A 20021-nucleotide genomic window follows, 5' to 3' on the forward strand; every position below is an offset into this window, starting at 1 on the left:
AAAATGGGACATTTAGGCAAAACCACTGTATAGAGTTTGGATGTTTTGCCTGATGCTTCTTCCTCCTAAGCAGACCCATCCCAATATTTCATACAATGAAGCTTTTCTGTTTTCTCCCTTCATTCTTCCCACCCCACCTCAACTTCCTCCTTTCTCTAGCTTCTTGGTCTTCCTCCCCACTCTTTCTTCCACTTCTCTTGTCCCCTTCTCCCTCTTCTTTCTCCACTGTGCCTTTTCTTTCCCTCCTCTTCTCCCTTGTAGAAATGGGTATCTGGATAGGCAGGTGGGTATTCAGTGTCATCTATTCATACAAATATACTCTTCAGAGAATAAATGGAATGCTTTTGATCTGAACTTGATCTCTTAGTCATAAAACGAAAACCATCTAACAAATTGCTTGTATTCTATTTGCTATTTTTTTTCATTGTCTCTTTTATATTCCTATAATCAGTGCTTGCAAGATCTTTAGTAGGTAAATTAAGTTTCATTTGCTAAATTGCATTTAAAGCACTTCAAGAAACTGCTTTTTTCCATGAAGGTTTCCAATTATTGTAGAGCAAGAAAACCAGTATTCTTGTGTGTAAAGATGTAATACTTTATAAGATTGTGATATACTATATATTACAGCGTATATGAACATAACCAAACATATAAAGCACACAGAACACAATGGCCAGCATATATAATGTATTTGTAGCATTCAGGATTATGTTTAACTATGAGAAACAGACACTCCAGAGTGACCATAAACAAAACTCATCTCTCACGTAAACATGTAGATAGATATAGGTTAGCTAAGGAAGGTGCAGCAACTCTGCTCTTAAAAAGCCATCGCACATGAAGATAATCTTCTAGTTTGTGGTCTGTCATCCCTAGGGTGTAATCCTTGTCTTCATGGTCCAAGGTAGCAACTAGATGTCAACCCATTACATTAACATTGCATGATGCAGGTTGGAGGAAGGAAAAGAAGAAAAGGACAAAGGGTGCATTGTGTCTATTTTAACAAAGACCCCAAAGCTGTTCACCAAAAACGCCTGCTTTCTTTCCAGCTTCTAAAACTAGTTAGATGGCCATACATGTCTTCACAAAAAACAAACAAACAAACAAAAAAAAAAAAAAAAAAAAAAAAAAACAACTGGAAATACAGTCTCATTATGAGAAACTAAATGCAGAACTAAGATTTGAGGTTCTATTACTGTAAGGAAGAGTGATGGCAGATATGACTGGGATTGTTGGTAGATATTACTATAGTATTTACTAAATGATGCTAATTATTATTTATTTTATAACCTGAGAATGAGTTTCTGGGTAACATTATAAGATTGTAGAGCAAATTCTACGTATTAAAGCTTCCTGCTAGTCCAATTCTGGAAGGAGATATTCTGAAACTTCTATAAGTACCTGTACATAAAATAGATATATTTTCATCTGTAGTGGAAATTCATTTGATTTCACTAAGAGTTTATCCTTTCTTTCATGTAAAGTATAAATATTAAAATTAATTTGGAATATATACACGATAAATGGCTCGCTGCAAGGTTTTCAAAGAATGCAAGAGAGAGAGAGAGAGATCTAGAAAACCATCACAATTATGTCATGTGCAAAATAACAAAGCTGTTTACAGCCAACTAACTGATGTGACTAAATCTATTATGATATAATAGTGTGTGTATATACATATATTTTCAGTTAAATTATTTGAACACTTACTATGTGCTGGGCCCTGAGTCAAGCACTCCACAAGCCTTATAACATGAGCAGATAAAGAAACTAAGGTAAAGAACAATGGAAAGCTTGGAAGTCCAATGCAGGAGGGTGACTAGCTGGGTGATCCAAGTCTGTCTTGATTTGAAAGCATTTTCTTCTCTCCTCTAGCAAATCCACTTACCAGACTTAATGAAATCCCTTAGTAAGCTGAAAGAATAACCTTCCTTTAGGAATATGTTGGCAATTCCAAATTTATCTCAAAGCAAAATCACAGGTTCTTCAAGACTCCAAAATGTCCTTTTGAACCTTACACCATTTTGTCACATTATATCTTGACTGAAATTCAAGAACAGACCAACCTATTATCAATCCTCATATAAAACATCTTTATTATAATTCTGAAACTACTAATTTGCCTTGTTTGACCGCAAATTTTCTGTGAATCAATATCCTACCTTTTTCTAAGTGTTTTAAACTCACCCTCCAAGGAAAACTTTATTTAAAAAAAATAATATTAGATATAACTAGTTTTGCACACCTTTCTATAATGCTTAGAATTTTATTATTTTTCTTTTCTGTTGCTCCTGTCAGTACTATTCTATTATTTATTTTCATTGTAGTAATGTGTAAATCTAGCATTGTAGTCTGATTCAGTTAACAGTCCAGAAACTAAACATAAGTTTATTAGAGCAATGCAACAAAGACAATTCCTACAGAGATTACTCTTTTTTTTTTCTTTTTTTGAAGTAAAGATACTTAATGCCAAGTTCTCCAGATTGGGATCTACTTAATTTTGGCTATACGAAGTTCTTATGATAAATTTGCAAGTTACTAGGTTGTATCTGTGACATTGAAAGTCAATGTATAATTAATTGGCCTGCTCAAAGTCATAACAGCTTTGAATGAGAGATGAAGAGTATCCAATTAATACTGATGGCCAAATAATGAGATATTAAATACTGAGAGACACTAATTAGAACTCAATGCAAAGATACTTCCAGAATTATCCCAGAGTAATGTACTGGTTACAGTACCTACCATTTATCATGATCAAGACTGACTATTTTTACACTGGTCTTTTACATAGCCTCAAAATCTTTTTACTACTTAAGAAAATACTTTAAATACTTTCAATCCTAGTATAGAAGTGATGTTCTGCTAAATTAATTTGTTAGAAGTAATCTCCCACTGACTTCTAGTGTACTCTTTGCATGCTCCAGAAAGCTTCGGCTTTCTGAGGTGTTCAGATTAATAGTGCTCCCAGTAATAACGGTGATCACTAAAACCTCACGAAGATCTCTTGAACTTCAGGGCTCATAGCAGAGAGATAAAATATTTTTCAGTGATACATCTCTCAGGTAAAGAAAAACAGGACACTCATGGCTAACTTCTTCAAATTAAAGAGAAAAAAAGAAATGTATCATTACACATAAATATCAGGGTTTGGGAAAATTCACTTGGAAAATGACTAAGACTTCACACCCATTTGAGTAGACTGAAATAAAAAATTCATGGGAAGATTTTAGAAGTCCAGTTTTACTTAACTAGCATTTTTCCTTCTCATTTTTTTCTGAGTGAAGCAGTTATTGAAGATCAACGGTAAGACTACAGCTGTCTCTTCTCCTATCTTCTATCGCCTTTGTTAGCTCTGAATAGGTACGCTGCAACAAACTGTTACCAAGCAATTGAGAATCTGTACCTGGACTAAGCGGCTGCCACACAGTAGAAATAATGGCAAATGGAATTGTTTACCATTGTACATAATGGAGCAGCCAACAACGATTTGGTTTTGTGCTCATTGCCTACCAAGAAGCTAAATTTAGGGACTGTTTTTTTTGTTTTTTTGCTTTTTGTTGTTTTCTTGGCAAGTGGCTCACTTCCAAGCTCCTGTATGTTAAGCATTCTTTAGATGTTTATTTGTAGTATGTTGATTTTAAGTAAGAGAGAGTAAAAAGTAAATATTTGCCTGGCATATGACAACATGACCTATTTATAATAACACATATGAACATATGATATTAAGAAAGATTCCTATGCCCGCAGTGGCCTCAGAATCATAGTGACTATAGTCTCCATGGTTTTGCCTTTTTCTAGAGTGTCATCTTAGTAGAAACATACAGCAGTGTGAAGTCTTTTCAGAGTGGCCTCTTCCATTTGGTAATAATATGTGTCTAGATTTCTTCCATGTCTTTTCATGACTTGATAGCTCATTTATTTTCAGCCTTAATATTCCACTATATGAAAGTACCACAGTTTATTTATCCATTCACATACTTATGGATATCTTGGCTGCTTCCCAATTTTGATAATTATCAATAAGGCTGCCCTAAACACCTGTGTTCAGGTTTTTGTGTGTGTATATAAGTTTTTAACACTTTGGGACAAATATCAAGGAATATGATTGCTGGATCATAACATAAGTCTGTTTACTTTTGTGAGAAATTGCCAAACTGTCTTTCAAGTGACTGTGCCATTTTGCATTGCCACCAGCAATGAATGAGACTTTTTGTTGTTCCATATCCATACCAGAATTTGGTGTTGTCTGTGTTCCAATTTTTAGCCATTCTAGTAGGTACATAGTGGTATGTCATTGCTGTTTTAATTGATTGCATTTCCAAAAATATTTGGAAAGATAAAAGATGCTTAACAAATAATTTACATTTTACACTTTATAATACTGAGAAAATATTTTTTATTGTTTTTGATATCCCTTATATTGGTCCCTAATCTTATGCTTAAATTTATTCTCCGATTCTTTTCTTTTTATACTCTTCTTGATTAATTTTGTTTTGAATTGAGGCCTAGACCTTAAGTAAACCCACGTTTTCATCCTCTGTTCAATATTTTTTTTCTTCATAATCACAAACTCAAATTTCATTCATTATCATTCTGCTATATGTTTGTGTAATCACTCATTAATTCCACACACATTTATTCAACGCCCAGGTAGTACCTGATACAATTGTTGTACTGGAAATATTAAAGCTTGTATGAACGCATCCTTTGCTTCAGGAATTTACAACCTGATGTATTCAACAGATATGTAAATGAAAAATCACAATACAATATGATAAGTAGTATGACTGTAAAATTTTTAAATAAAAATAACATTTATTGATCCCCTACCATGTCACAAAATCTGTAGAGTATTAATAAATATATTTTAAGTTTCACAACAAAACTATAAAATAAGCTTAATTTATTTAAGAAAACTAAGTACCTTCCCAAGGAAACTCAAAACATACTAAATGGTCAGGAATTCAAATGCAGACAGTCCGGCCATGGTGCAGGTATGCTTCAACTAATTGCACACACACATTTTACCTTTTGGAACTGATTTTTGAAATTCAAATGGAAACTGAGTTGTGGCATGAGTATGAAAACTCCGAATTCAGAATCATAACCTTTGAAGCCTAAAATGAAGTTTATTTATTTTTAAATATTTATTTATTTTGAGAGAGGGAAAGAGCAGAGAGCACAGCAAGGGGGGGGGGGGGAGAGAGAGAGAGAGAGAGAGAGAGAGAGAGAGAGAGAGAGAGAATCCCAAGCAGGCTCCCAGCTGTCAGCATGAATCCTGACATGGGGCTCAATCTCATGAACCATGAGATCATGATCTGAGCTGAAACCAAGAGTCGAACACTTAACCGACTGAGCCACCAGGTGCCCCTAAAATGAAATGTAAACAATATGCAGGAAGCTGTTGTATATATTGTATATATTGTAAAGGAATCTATTTCGCCTACTAGACTATGCATTCTATATATATTCTGAGTCTTTCTCATCACTAATTTCTTCTTATGGCTAGAAGTATATCCACCCCTAGAAACACCAATTATTCTTTACACTAAGAATGCACTAAATGTCTCTCAAAGGACCACAGAAATTGAAGGTGCATCAGAAATGACTCCACACCTATGTATAAGGCTATTCAGAATATACAATCTTTATGAAATGTTAAGATTTGTTCAAATATGGACATATTAGATAGAATTTGGGGAAATGATGGTGAGAAGAAAGAAAAGACAAAATCAAATCACATGAGGGAAATTAATTTTTCCCTCAAATAATTATAGCCTGAGTCTCTTCAAGTTCCATGTTTACTGGGAATTTCTCTCCATATATTTTCTCTCCATATGTAGACATCATATCAACATTTAAAAATATATACCTAATACAAATTTCCTCCTCCATTTTAATTTCCTTTCTAGACTTAAATTGACCCCCTTTTCCATTGACTTGCTGAATATTTCCATTTGGGTATGTTACAGGAGCATTAAATAAAATATATTCAAAATACACCTCATCATCTTACTCCCTAAATGGTCTTTTACCTCTACTCTTCTCAGTTAAGTAGGATAATCATCAACAAAATCTATCATAATGTGTTCTCATAGTCCTTGCATCTTGACATTATGTTAGCTATATAATATCATAGATTGTATATAATGTCACTGAACAGAAGATTTATTATCTAAGCTTATTCACATTCTTAATTCCATTGCCCACCTTAAAATTACATATTTCATGACTGTAAATATCACTGGGGTTTTGGAAATTCTATTTGGAGAACTCCATGATGGGAACTACATTACTAAGAAAATCATTGGAGAAGGTAGAAGGAGAAAAAGAAGAGAAGGGAAAGGGGAGGAAGAAAGAAAGAGGCTATGGGAAGAAGCAGGGAGGGGTGGGGAATGAGTAGGAGGAGGGAAAGAAAAAACAGAAGAAACGAAAAAGAAAGGTATTCTATAGTTGCAAAAGTTTAGGGGAAAAAGTCTTAGGTTGTTCTCCAAGTTTTGTAATACCCAAGATTCCAATATACACAGTGCCAATAAGTTTTTACCTTAAATGTACCCAAGATTCCAATAATTCTTAGCACATAGAAATTTATCTTTGTCAAAACTAGCTTTTCCAAATATGTTGGAACATAAAAATAATCTTTTTTTTTTCTTTTCTCATAAAGATTACTTAATGGAACATTTGTTTGGGATTGATGATAGCTCAATCCCTAAATTATTTGTGTGTTTATTATCCCATAATTTTTTAAGGCCAGTAAAATCCCTCTGAATGTCTAGTAACTAGTAGAGTGAATGGCAAATAAGATGTACCCGCCTTCACATAGAAATGTCTTAACATTGATTCTAAGCTAAATTCAAAATTTGCTTCCTCCTGAAACCTTTTCCAGATCCATCAGACCTACTCAGGCCTCCAGTCTCCTACACTTTCATTAGACTTTGTACTTTCTTTCCAGAGTCTCTTTCATAATTTTAATTGAACAATTAACTATAGTATTATTAGCATCATTTTTCCCTAAAGATACCAATTCTGACAAAATGATCATTGTATCCCCAGCACTTAGCACAGTTCACAGGATTTAGCAGATGGCCAATTATATATATATATATAATATATAAATATATATATATTATATATATATATGACTGACTGAATAGAGACATTGAAGCTCTGAGAGTTGACATGACTGTCTTCAACAGAACTAAATTAACAAGTTTAAGCAAGAGTCCAGATCTAAAACATAGCTCACAGTTCTTTAGTCTAGACTTACATTTTTCAATATAGTAACTGCAAGGCACTTCTGACTATCTGAACCTGAATTTAAATTAAATGAAATATAATTAAAATTTGGGGGCCTTATTCACACTAGCCACATTTCAAATGCTCAATGTCTTATGTGGCCAATGACTAGCATACTGGACCGTGCAGAAGAATTTTTCAATCTTTGCAGAAAATTCTACCAGATAGCATTGCTCATACTAGATTTTATCAAACAGAGTTTTTTTACTAGGTGAAAAAAAAACCTAGTAAATTACTTCTCTCTTGAAACTGAAATATTAATCACATCTACCATATTATTGTATCTAGCTAGGGATTCTTTACTCTCAAAAGAGTTATTATTTTTAAAAATCCACAAAAAGCTCAACAATAACATTTGAGAAGTAAATTTAAATCCAGCAGTCTTACTATTTACTTAAAAATAGTATAAATATGGTAATGTGAAAAAAGACAATGAACCTCTGATTTATCTATGCTGATGACAGACAGAAATAAATTAGGTTCATTTTGATAGGAGAGATTTAATTAAGACAAATAATTTGACACTGCTTATGTCTACAAAGCACAATGTAAATTGAGGATCAGGCTAATTTGATGACCATGAATAAGCTAATAAAAGAAAGGATAAAAAAAAAAATAAACTATTACCTCCAATATCAATTTGGGATATAGAAGTTGACTCTATCTGGTTAATACAATTATTAATTTGTAGAGTTAAAGCCAAGGATGTTCGGACAGTTAAAATGTATATTATTCAGAAATAAAAACTGACTCCTTACTTTGGCAAAATACATAAATAATGGGAAAATATTACTCTTTACATTTAAGATATACCTTAAAATTCATTGTTTCGAGAAAATGTTTACCAAATTCAAAACCACTAAATAACATTTAAAAAAATTGTTGTAATTTGGAAATGTAATGTGGAAATGGGTCAAAATGGGTTTGGTGTATTTAGTGAATGATTCAGGATGGAAAAAAAAAACCCAGCAATTTTATCAATTTACATATTACCAAATTGAGAATTTCTTTGACATTTCAAAACTATCAACCTCAATGGAAGCAAAAGACATTTCTCTTTCAAAATACAAAGGCCTCATCCCAATAGATCTCAAGGACACCCAAGTCCGGATCCTATTGAGAGTGTTCTTGGAAATTTACCTTGTAATGTCCTTTCAGAAAATAACCACACAGAAAATCTGAGGTAGTTATCAACTGCACACATCAAATAAGCATGTGGAAAAATGGGCAGTCTCCAAAATAAAAAGGGTGGTGAACAGAATGTTAAAAATATCGTGAAAAAGTCTAACATTTTCTGAGTTTTCTGAAAGAATGTGATGTTCTTACATGTGACCTGAATCAAGCAGTATCATCTGGGTGCTTCTAGGGAGCTTGAAGATTCTCTTTACTAATGAACATGTGCCGATTTTAATGTGATGAGGGAGCGTTATGAAGACAACTGATTTCTTGTATTCTTTTCCTGTATAAATTTGCATTAAAACTGTCACCATTGAGACAACAGAAAAAGAACAATTATCATCGCTGACCTCATCATCATAGTACTGATGAGAACCAACTCTGCTTAGAAGTTAAAACCCACAAGAGGGAGCAAAATGTGCCATGATGAGATCCATCACTTTGGCCTTTAGGTTACTTTGAGCTGAAGGCAATGAAGACCCAGCAGACTCAGGACAAACTTTTTACCTCTCCTTTAATTGCCTAAAAGGATTTAGATAGGGAGCCTGTACCAGGAAGACAGTTATAAACAGAGATAATTTTATTTATAAGACTTATCTGTATGGCATGGTACACCTCTGTTTACCAAGCATTTCCTCTTCTCATCTTCACCTGAATAGTCTTCTTCTTCTTTGAAGTTCCAGACCTTTACTTTCTCCTCCTTAGCTCAAGACTGTACATAAGCCCCAACTGCCTGATTGCCTTTGAGTTTTTATGTCTTTGTGGGCTCCCCCCTCTATATGTACATCATTAACTTTTTTCTCTCCTATTGTTCTGTCTTATGTCAGTTTAATTATTACACCAGCTAGTAAATGTAGAATGGAAGAAGGGAAAAGTTTTTTGCCCCTAGATCTATGTCAGAGAGAAGAGGAATTTGTGTCTGATGTTCATCCTTATGGATATAAGACTGGGTTCTTAAAATTAGGCTAGTATAATGGAAAGTAGCAGAGGACACGTGTAGAAAGGTGTGCCATTGAAGTATGCGTAGCATGGAACAGAAAGCAAATTTAAAAAGTTTTGTGCATGGGATTCTTCCAGGCTGTACAAATAATAGAAAAAGCTCGATAAAGAAGTGGGAACTGAGTTGTTCCTTGAACTATAATAAAGGAGAAATTTAAAATGCGAATTAACGTGCAGGAAGATGTATGTTTGATCTGGATTTACTGACTGTTAAAGCAAAATGCTGGAACAGATATTCTCCACAATTAATTATGATAGCCACAGTCCATTTAAAATGGGAAATCATTATCCTTTTGAACCTCCTCTATCATCCAAGTCTATTCTAGTCTCTAAGTTTGTATTAGTTCCCCACTGCCACTGTAACAAATTACCACCAACAGGGTTTTTAAAACAACATCAATATATTACCTTACAGTTCTAGAGGTCAGAATTCCAAAATCAGTTTCACTGGACTAAAATCAATGTATCATCAGAAACACGTTCCTTCTGGATTCTCTAGAGGCAAACGACTTTCAGCCTTTAGAAAGATTGCCCTTTTTCCTTGGCTTGTGTCCCTGTTTTACCCTAACCTCTGTTTCCATCCTCACATCACCTTGGACTCTGACACTCTGCCTCCCTCTTATAAGGACCTTTGTGATTATATCTGGTCATCCTGGATAACCCAGGATAATCTTTCTATTTCAATATCCTTAGATTAATCACATCTGCAAAGTGCCTTTCCCATGTAAGGTAAAATATGCCTTATTTTATAACACAACTATATATGGTGGATCTACATTCACTCTGTGAATGATTTGATAATATCTGGTAGCTGCTCCAAAGTATATTTGTAAATATTTGTGAATATATACACATATATTTAATTATTCTGCTTTTGTTTTTAAATTTGAAAAAAAACAACTCCCTTGCTTGATAGCAACTCCTTTGCTGGAGGGCTAGTTTTAAAGGTAAGAAGCTGATTTATCTATCTGAAAGTATTTTCTAGAGGTGAATCATATAACCTTTCATTGATGACACTGTTTTTTCTTGGTATGAACCAAATATATAATTGCTAGAATAAAAGGAATGTGGCAATAACCTGGAGGTCATGAGCTTGAAAATCTACAGAAATGCTTAAAATATGTTTTACCTTATTCTACTGTTTTAATTGTGGATTTTGACTGCTTAATCTAAAACTAAGCCAATGGTCTTATTTTGTAAAATATTCCCTTCTCATCATTCCAACTGAACATTCATTGAATTAACATTTTTTTTTACTGTCCTCCATTTACTACAAGCACACACATAATAGTAAAATCATAATATAGTTATATATTGTACATTTCATTATTTTCATTCTAATGAAACCCAGAATAATGAGGAAAGGGGATTTTAAAGAAATATAAATACCCCAATGCCCCCATTTTGTGATCTTGTCCAGTAAAAGGTTATTTTATTTTTACAACTGTTCAAGTATTGACATACAAGATGAAGCAAGACGCCACAAGAAATGCTACCTACACTGTGGATAGTGAAGGTTATGTGCATGTGGTAGGATTTAATCTCTTTGAGAGTAGGGATTCAGGAAACCTTAATTGCATATGGCGGCAGTAATTATGTGGTCATTGGCATGTGTACAGTTCAGACATTGTACAGACATTGAAGGAATTCAGTATAAAACACTATGAACATTTCAGCATGGTGTCAGAATCGATGGCATAGCTTGGAGCCCAGAAACTAGATGTGATTCATTGCCTCCAATAATCAAATTTTGTACTTCAGCTGCTGATATGAAAATAAGGTTATTGACTTCAGATCTTCAAGACAAAAATGAATACAAGGTTTTAGAGGGCCATTCAGATTTCGTTAATGGTTTGGTGTTTGAGCCCAAAGATAGCCAAGAAATTGCAAGTGTGAGTGATGATCATCCTCAGGATTTGGAAGTGGGAAGGAATGCAGACAACTCATTTTGTTCTTCGTTCCCCTGGAATGAATGTGTGCTGGCATCCTAAGGAACTTTTAAGCTGATGGTTGCAGAGAAGGGGACAAGCCGGTTTTATGATCTTTCAGCTCAACAGGCTATCTTATCTCTTGAATTGAACAGATGCCATTAATGCCAGCCCACTGGTGCTTCAAAAACACCTTCAAAGTTGGAGCTGTTTCAGGAAATGACTGGTTAATTTGGGATATTACTCGAACCAGTTATCCTCAAGATAAGAGACCTGTCCACATGGATCAAGCCTGCCTATTCAGGTGGTCTACAGTTAATGAGAACTCGTTTGCAACCACTGGTTATCCTGGTAAAATGGCAAGCCAGTTTCAAATTCATCACTTAGGACACCCTCAGTCTGTCCTCGTTGGTTCTGTAGTCAGTAGATCTGGCTTTTCCTGGAATAGAATTCTCTCACTGTGTGCCATTGGAGGATGGCACAAGTTGTTGTTTTGGGTAACTGGAATGTAAAACAAATTTTCTGTGTACCTTAGTCCACAGACTTTGTATTTTTAATACATACTTTGGAGAACTCCCTATTTTTATGTCAAATATACTGTAAGCTCTAGAAATGTCCCAATTGTTGCTTTTGTTAACTAAAATGTTAAAATGTTAATGTTAATAAAAAAGAAAAAAAGAAATATAAACAACAGAATATCCACATATTAATATCAAAACATGGATGTTTATCACTGCTTCAATAAAAACCAACTGTCTTAAAAATTTGTTTCCTAAAATATTTTAATTCACTATTTGATACTTCTGGAATATAATCAGCAGATTAGTATAAATGATGATGTCTATCCCTTGATTTAAGATTCTAAGAAAATCAGTTTGTCTCCCATAGTGAAAGAAATCACAGATACTCTGAAAAAGGATGATTTATTATAGCTGTGGGTAAACTCAGGATCCCATTGTAAAAAACAATACTGAAAACTCAAACATTTTATATAATCAGGAAAATTGTGGGAAAAATGGTTCATATAATAGACTCCAAAATTAGTTTTTTTAATTTTTGATAATTTATTCAAAGTTAAGGCAGTTAGTTAATAGATGGCATTAAAATCCTGGCTTGTTGAAAAAAAAAATTATGGTCCAACTATAACTTCAAAAGTCAGTGACTGTCTTCCTCCCCCCACCCTTTTTTTTATTTTTGCAATTTTCCTGTGTATGTCTTTTTAGAGAATCAGGACAATTTTCTTCTGGCTTTCTAACTATGATTTCAAACTCAAGTAATTATGTTGTGCTTTCCATGATTCCTTCTGGCTTTCTAGCTATGATTTCAAACTCAAGTAATTATGTTGTGTTTTTCATGATTCCAAGTATAATTTTAGTTGTAAAATGTCTACTTATTAAATATTCTTGTAGCAAAATAATTACATAGTAAAGAAAAGCAACTCAAACACCAAAAAAGAAATGATGAATTATTGCTTCCAACAACTAAGTAGTACTCCTATCTCATTGTATACATTTTTGGAGAATGGAATTTCTACAAAAGTGAGGTCTGAAGTTTTCAGCCATGTGTGAGGAGTCTGAGAATGACTGGAACAGGGGACACAGACATGGCTTTACCTATAGCTGTTAGCAATAAAAACTTGAAATGTTTGGTTCCTGGATGTAAAGAGAGGAAGTGCAAGAGATATTTTTCTCCAAGGAAGTCTAAAAACACGAGAGGAGTTATTTTATAAAATAGGATCCTAAGTGACAAACTGAGTGGCTATATTTAAAATGCCACTTTCATAGTATGTTACTCATGATTACATTATTATATTTATTCATTAAATTATAAAAGACTTTTCAGTAGAGAAAATAACACTGGTGAATGAAAGGAAGGTACACGAAATAATCTATAATATACTACCTTCTGGTTCTGATTTTGTTTACCTTTCCTACCCATTTTTTCAACTTTGGCCCCCTCATTGCTTTCTTTTCCTTTTATGTATTTGCATTATTAAAAGGCAAAATGAATAGTATGAGGCACAGATATGACTGAGGTCTCAGTGACTTCTATTTACATCCAATTGTGACACAAGATAATTTCTGTGATATTCCTGCATTTCATTCTCTTAATATTGCTTTGATTATGTGTGGGTATAATCAGGCTTCTCAGTTTAAGGCTACACTCCATTTGTAGCCATCTACTTGGAGAGGATAATGAGATTTATCCACAGTGAATCAGTGAATCAGAGTCTTGAGAATGGATAAGGAGTCTAGAGTCTAATCATAGGTCATCTTTGACTGGAAAGGGTTGAGAGCTGAAGGGAAATCAGTGTCCTATTCAAGGTGTAAAGAACACCTCTGGTTCCAAACTTGAGTATGTATATTGTAAGTGAATTATCAGTGCGATCATTTTACGTCAGTTGTGATGTAAACAATCCCAACACAAATTATTTATCAACACTGTGTAGTTTAGACAGCATATTGAATGCTTTAGTGATAGTATAAGTAGTACACAGGCCAACTTTCATTCAAATTCAATTAAACATTATTTGTGGACCTCTTCACTGCTGACATAATGCTCATGTGTTCAAAAGCAGATTTAGTGAAAAAGTCCTATGTTAGACAGCTTGTATGCATATCTATAGGAGCAATCTTATTCGAAACAGAAGTCTAGATAAAGATTATCGCTGAATTTGAAATGATTTTCTTATGATTTGTTTCCTACTCATTGACTTTCTATTCAGCCTAACACACCAACACAAAATTTCACTAGGCTATACATTTATGAATTATCTTGCGGGGAAGGTTCAAGGCAGCCTTAATAATTAATAAGTAACTGTTGAAGATGAGGCTTAGGCTGTCACATGTAAAATGAGCCCATAGTGACTTGTGAAATCCTAAAACTATCATGAAAATAAAAAGTAGCACCAATTATGTGTACAAGTTGATACTTAAGAGTTTTCATATGACAGTTTTCAAATAAATAGCATATTGTGAATGTAAGACAAGTAGGCTTAGAGATTTATTAATCAATTCAATTTCCATAACATGAACCAGAAAATGTAAAGGGATTTAATTCCATGCTGTATTTGATTTAAAATATATTTTCAAATTATCAAACTCCATGATACAATACATTAGAATAACACAAATATATTTATCCCACTCAGGTTATATACATTAATCCATTGTTATTAGGGAAAAAATGTAACTTGTTTAACTAGTACGAGTTAAATAGATATGAGCCATCAACTGAGGGATTTGAAATTATATTCCAGATCTGGTTTTGGTTCTAAAGGCTCTTCATTTTCAGAGATAACAAACTTCCTTTTCCTGACACATACACATACACATATATGTACATTCATATACATGTATACTATATATGTATGCATGTGTGTTTTAAATGCAAGCCAGAACTTTGGCATATACAAAAGAAAGAGGTAAGGTTTTAATGATTTCAAGAAAGTGTAGAATAATGATGGTATTGAACTGCTTTTCACTTTCAAACCAAATTAGAAGCCGTAGGAAATAAAATAATGATAATGGGGCTCTCTAATTAAAATAACCAATTAAAATCATACAACTACCAAGAGGAAAAAATATATAGTAAAAATGATACGAATCTGTAATATCTTAAATTGAGTTTACTTTGGAATGCCACTGAAACTCAAATATAATATGATTTTCCAGGCAGTGATTTTGCTGTGAATATGCATGCATGCGTGTACAAACACACACACACACACACACACACACACACACACACACACACACACAGTGAATGAATGAATGTTGAGGCTGAATAAACAGGATGACCAAACTACACACACAAAGGACATAATAAGAATACAACTCTCTTCTCTCCCCACCCCAACACCCACTTTACCCAAGTAAGCTATTCTGTGGAATTCATCCTTTCCTTCTCCCTGGACGAAATCTAGGGCATGGAACAAGGAATATTCTGATCACAGTTAGATAATTAAAACCTGTGCTTAATCTAGTCAACAGAAGACTTTAGTTCAGTCTTTAGTTCAGTCAATTTTTATAACTGATATATCCTGTCATGTGTAAAAACAAATATATATAAAAAAAAAAACTGCAGCCTTTTCCTTCCTACATCCAAATATCCCTCACCACCTCCAAAGACAGAAAAAGGATGAAACCTGGAGGAGAGATGAATGAAGGGCAGGAAAGCTGTACTTTCGCGCCATCGTGGTGATCGAGCATCCGTACCCTGTGGGCATGAATGCTCTATGAAGGTTGGCCTTTCTTTCAGGTGGCGCTGTGTCAATTCCTTATCGCTCCCCCCTCAATCCTAAAATCACCTGGGTATCCTACCTGAGGTTTCTTCTACATAGACAGACGTGTTCTTTCACAGACAAATTGGTGGGCTACCTACATGTCATTTGTAAGCTGCGTAGCATCCCAGGGTTTACTTCTAGCTTCCTTCCCCTGACATCACCTAGCCTTCCTTGAATGACCCAGGGTGTCTCTCTCTAAGGTTCCCTGAAAAATACTCACCCATCCTCTGTTATAAGAAATGCTGGACAAGCAGGAAGTCCCCACTCAAGCAACTTCTATTCATTCTGTCCATGCAACAATTGCCAGTCCTAAACTCTCAGCCTGTGGAATGCATGACATATCTCTTGTGCCCTTGAAGTTCAGGAGATATATGCCAGTTCTCCGAACAGACACATCAAAGCCACTCTCCCTGAGTTTGTGGGTCTAAAATGAACTGAAGCACTTCCAAAAAATCCTCTCTGGATCTCAAACTCTGTGACTACTTCAATATTGAATCTTCTATAACTTCCAAAGGGTAAAGTGCCAAGTTTCAAAACCAGTATCTTCTGAATACTTTTGATAGCACTGTCTGGGGTGGTATTTGAGAACATGTGGATAACTGATTTACATTATCTTCAACCAAAAATGAGATTGAAAAGCCTCCTCTTTAACACCTGTTCAGCTCCTTTGTAGTTTATCTGTATGTAGCTTGGGCAGAATATTTATAAGCAAATATAAAAATTAAAAGATAGGAAGGTTTCCTTCTTATATAGAAAAGTTCTTACCTGGGGCGCCTGGGTGGCGCAGTCGGTTAAGCGTCCGACTTCAGCCAGGTCACGATCTCGCGGTCAGTGAGTTCGAGCCCCGCGTCAGGCTCTGGGCTGATGGCTCGGAGCCTGGAGCCTGTTTCCGATTCTGTGTCTCCCTCTCTCTCTGCCCCTCCCCCATTCATGCTCTGTCTCTCTCTGTCCCAAAAATAAATTAAAAACGTTGAAAAAAAAAAAAAAAAAAAAAAAAAAAAAGAAAAGTTCTTACCTAGAAGGAACCCACAAAGAATCAAACATTGCACATGGTGTGTAGGTAAGCAACACCAGAAATAAACCTTTGGATTTGCTGAATACAGCCATGTCCATGCAATGGGTTGATTTATCTCTTCAAATTATATATTTTTCAAAATCACTTGTACTCAAATAATGACCATCTACGACATACCCTTAATATGCATATATTTGAAATTTGAAAGTATTCTTCAAGTTTTAATCATGGAATATGAAGATTTAATAATGTAACTTCTTAGGTCTAACCAGATTAAAATATAAATAACCAATCAATTGAAATAACCAATTTCCATTTCTGAGAGCTATCACTAAGATAAATGTTCTTTCTGCCTAATAAGTGTGTTCCCTATCAATAATGCTAACCACAAACATACATATGAGAAATTCCTTCCTTGCATTAGCATGTAGTTTCCAACATGTACTCTTTTATACTGCAAAGGAATGTTTATTCTCTTATATTACTGAACACAGTAATTATGAGATAGAAGGCTATGTTCTTCTTGCATAAGGCCCTAATTCCAGAGGTTTACCTAAGTTTTTAGGTGTTGTTTCCCTATCCATAGACTACTCTTCTTTTTTTTTTAATTTTTGTTATTAATGTTTAATTTATTTTTGAGATAGAGAGAGACAGATGTGAGCAGGTGAGGGGCAGAGACAGAGGGAGACAAGGAATCCAAAGCAGGCTCCAGGCCCCGAGCTGTCAGCACAGAGCCCAACGTGGGGCTCGAACCCACGAACTGCTAGATCATGACCTGAATGAAGTCTGACGCTTAACCAACTGAGCCACCCAGGCGCCCCATAGACTACTCTTCTGTATTCAACTTGTTCCAAATACGCTTCGTTACACAATTCTCTACAGTTAATTATTTAGACAAGTTACTCTAGTATGATTTGGTTAGTTTTGTCAATGAAGACATACTGACAGAAAGATCTAAAGAATAATTGTAAAGAACAACTTTTCACTCATTCGGTAACAACACCAAGACCTGTAAAATAAAGTACAAATGAATATATAGTAACAAGCTTCATACATGGCAAATGTCATCTCATTTTAAAAATCCTGAATGGATATATAAAATTCTGATGTATTTAATAAGGGGAGATATGGACACAGGAAGGAAACTTATTTGTGTATTAAAAAATAAATATTGGGTGAAACCACATGTATAGGGACCAGTTCTAAAATTATGAGCTAGTACCTGTAGATATATGAGTGATCTTTTAATAAATTACTTTTCTATTTGGTTTCCTTAATCATTAGAAAGTTCTTTTGAGATAACTCTTTATGATTGGCTAGCAAATGAAAACTATTGCCTTTTGTCAATTTTCCTCGTATTTTCCAACTTTTGAAGGCAAATTAAACAAAATTAAACAGGACAACAAGAACGTATTTGAGAAATAAACTTGCAGAAGATGGCGGTGTAGGAGGACGCTGGGCTCACCGCGCCTCCTGATCACTTACATTCCACCTACACCTGCCTAAATAACCCAGAAAACCGTCAGAGGATTAGCAGAACCGAGTCTCCGGAGCCAAGCGCAGACGAGAGGCCCATGGAAGAGGGTAGGAAGGGCAGAGAGGCGGTGCACGCTCCACTGACTGGCGAGGGAGCCGGGGCAGAGGGGCGGCCCGCGGGCCAAGCAGAGCCCCCGAGTCTGGCTGGCAAAAGCAGAGGGGCCAGACCGAGTGTGTTCCCACAGCAAGCAGGAGTTGACATCTGGAAGGTTATAAGCTAACAGCTCTGCTCGGAGAATGGGAGGGCTGGAGGACGACAGGAGGGAGAGTTGTTGAGCCCCAGATGACAGAGTTCAGCTTGGCAGGGAACAAAGGCGCTCGCCAGCGCCATCTCCCTCACCCATCCCCCAGCCAAAATCCCAAAGGGAACCGGTTCCTGCCAGGGAACTTGCTTGCACCGCACAAACACCCAAAGCTGTGCTTCTGCAGATCCACCCCTGCGGTGGGTCTGAGTCCCTCCCCGAGCCACAGCACCCTCCCGAAGCTGATCTCCGAAGGAAAAGCAAGCTGAGCCTGCCCCTCCCGCCCCCGTGCACCCCGCCGATCCACCCCAGCTAATACGCCAGATCCCCAGCACCACGAGCCTGGCAGTGTGTAAGTAGCCCAGATGTGCCACGCCACCCCACAGTGAATCCCACCCCTAGGACCGGGGAAGAGAAGGCACACACCAGTCTGACTGTGGCCCCAGGGGTGGGCTGGGGGCAGACATCAGGTCTGACTGCAGCCCCGCCCACCAACGCAAGTTATTCAAGACAGCACAGGGGAAGTGCCCCACATTCCCACACCACTCCAGGGACTAGCCAAAATGACAAAAGGGAAGAATTCCCCTCAGAAAAAACGGCCAGGAAATAACAACAGCTAACAAACTGATCAAAAATGATTTAAACGATATAACAGAAAGTGAATTTAGAATAATAGTCAAAAAATTAATCGCTGGTCTTGAAAACAGTATAAAGGACAGCAGAGAATCTTTTGCTACAGAGATCAAAGGACTAAGGAACAGCCAGGAGGAGGTAAAAAATGCTATCACTGAGCTGCAAATTAAAATGGAGACAACTACGGCTTGGATTGAAGAGGCAGAGGAGAGAATAGGTGAACTAGAAGATAAAATTATGGAAAAAGAAGAAGCTGAGAAATAGAGAGATAAAAAAATCCAGGAGTATGAGGGGAAAATTAGAGAACTAAGTGATGCACTAAAGAGAAATAATCTATGCATAATTGGTATTCCAGAGGAGGAAGAGAGAGGGAAAGGTGCTGAAGGTGTACTTGAAGAAATAATAGCTGAGAACTTCCCGGATCTGGGGAAGGAAAAAGGCATTGAAATTCAAGAGGCACAGAGAACTCCCTTCAGACATAACTTGAATCGATCTTCTGCATGACATATCATAGTGAAACTGGCAAAATACAAGGATAAAGAGAAAATTCTGAAAGCAGCTAGGGATAAAGGTGCTCTAACATATAAAGGGAGACCTATAAGACTCGTGACTGATCTCTCTACTGAAACTTGGCAGGCCAGAAAGGAATGGCAGGAGATCTTCAATGGATGAACTGAAAAAATATGCAGCCAAGAATCCTTTATCCAGCAAGTCTGTCATTTAGAACAGAAGGAGAGATAAAGGTCTTCCCAAATAAACAAAAACTGAAGGACTTTGTCACCACTAAACCAGCTCTACAAGAGATCCTAAGGGGGATCCTGTGAGACAAAGTACCAGAGACATCACTACAAGCATGAAGCCTACAGACATCACAATGACTCTAAACCCATATCTTTCTATAATAACAC

The 20021-nt window shown here is 35.8% G+C and overlaps 1 protein-coding gene and 1 pseudogene across 3 annotated transcripts in view; one reads left to right on the forward strand and one right to left on the reverse strand.

Annotated features, from left to right (window-relative positions):
• Nucleotides 1-20021, reverse strand: part of CDH12 (cadherin 12) — a 1048697-nt gene that overhangs the window by 591254 nt on the left and 437422 nt on the right. The window lies entirely within an intron of this gene.
• On the forward strand, nucleotides 10942-11914 carry LOC109267760 (nucleoporin Nup37-like; annotated as a pseudogene).

Source organism: Panthera pardus, unplaced genomic scaffold (genome assembly GCF_024362965.1).
Source record: "Panthera pardus isolate Hobbes unplaced genomic scaffold, ASM2436296v1 HiC_scaffold_2, whole genome shotgun sequence".
Classification (NCBI taxonomy): Eukaryota; Metazoa; Chordata; class Mammalia; order Carnivora; family Felidae; genus Panthera; species Panthera pardus.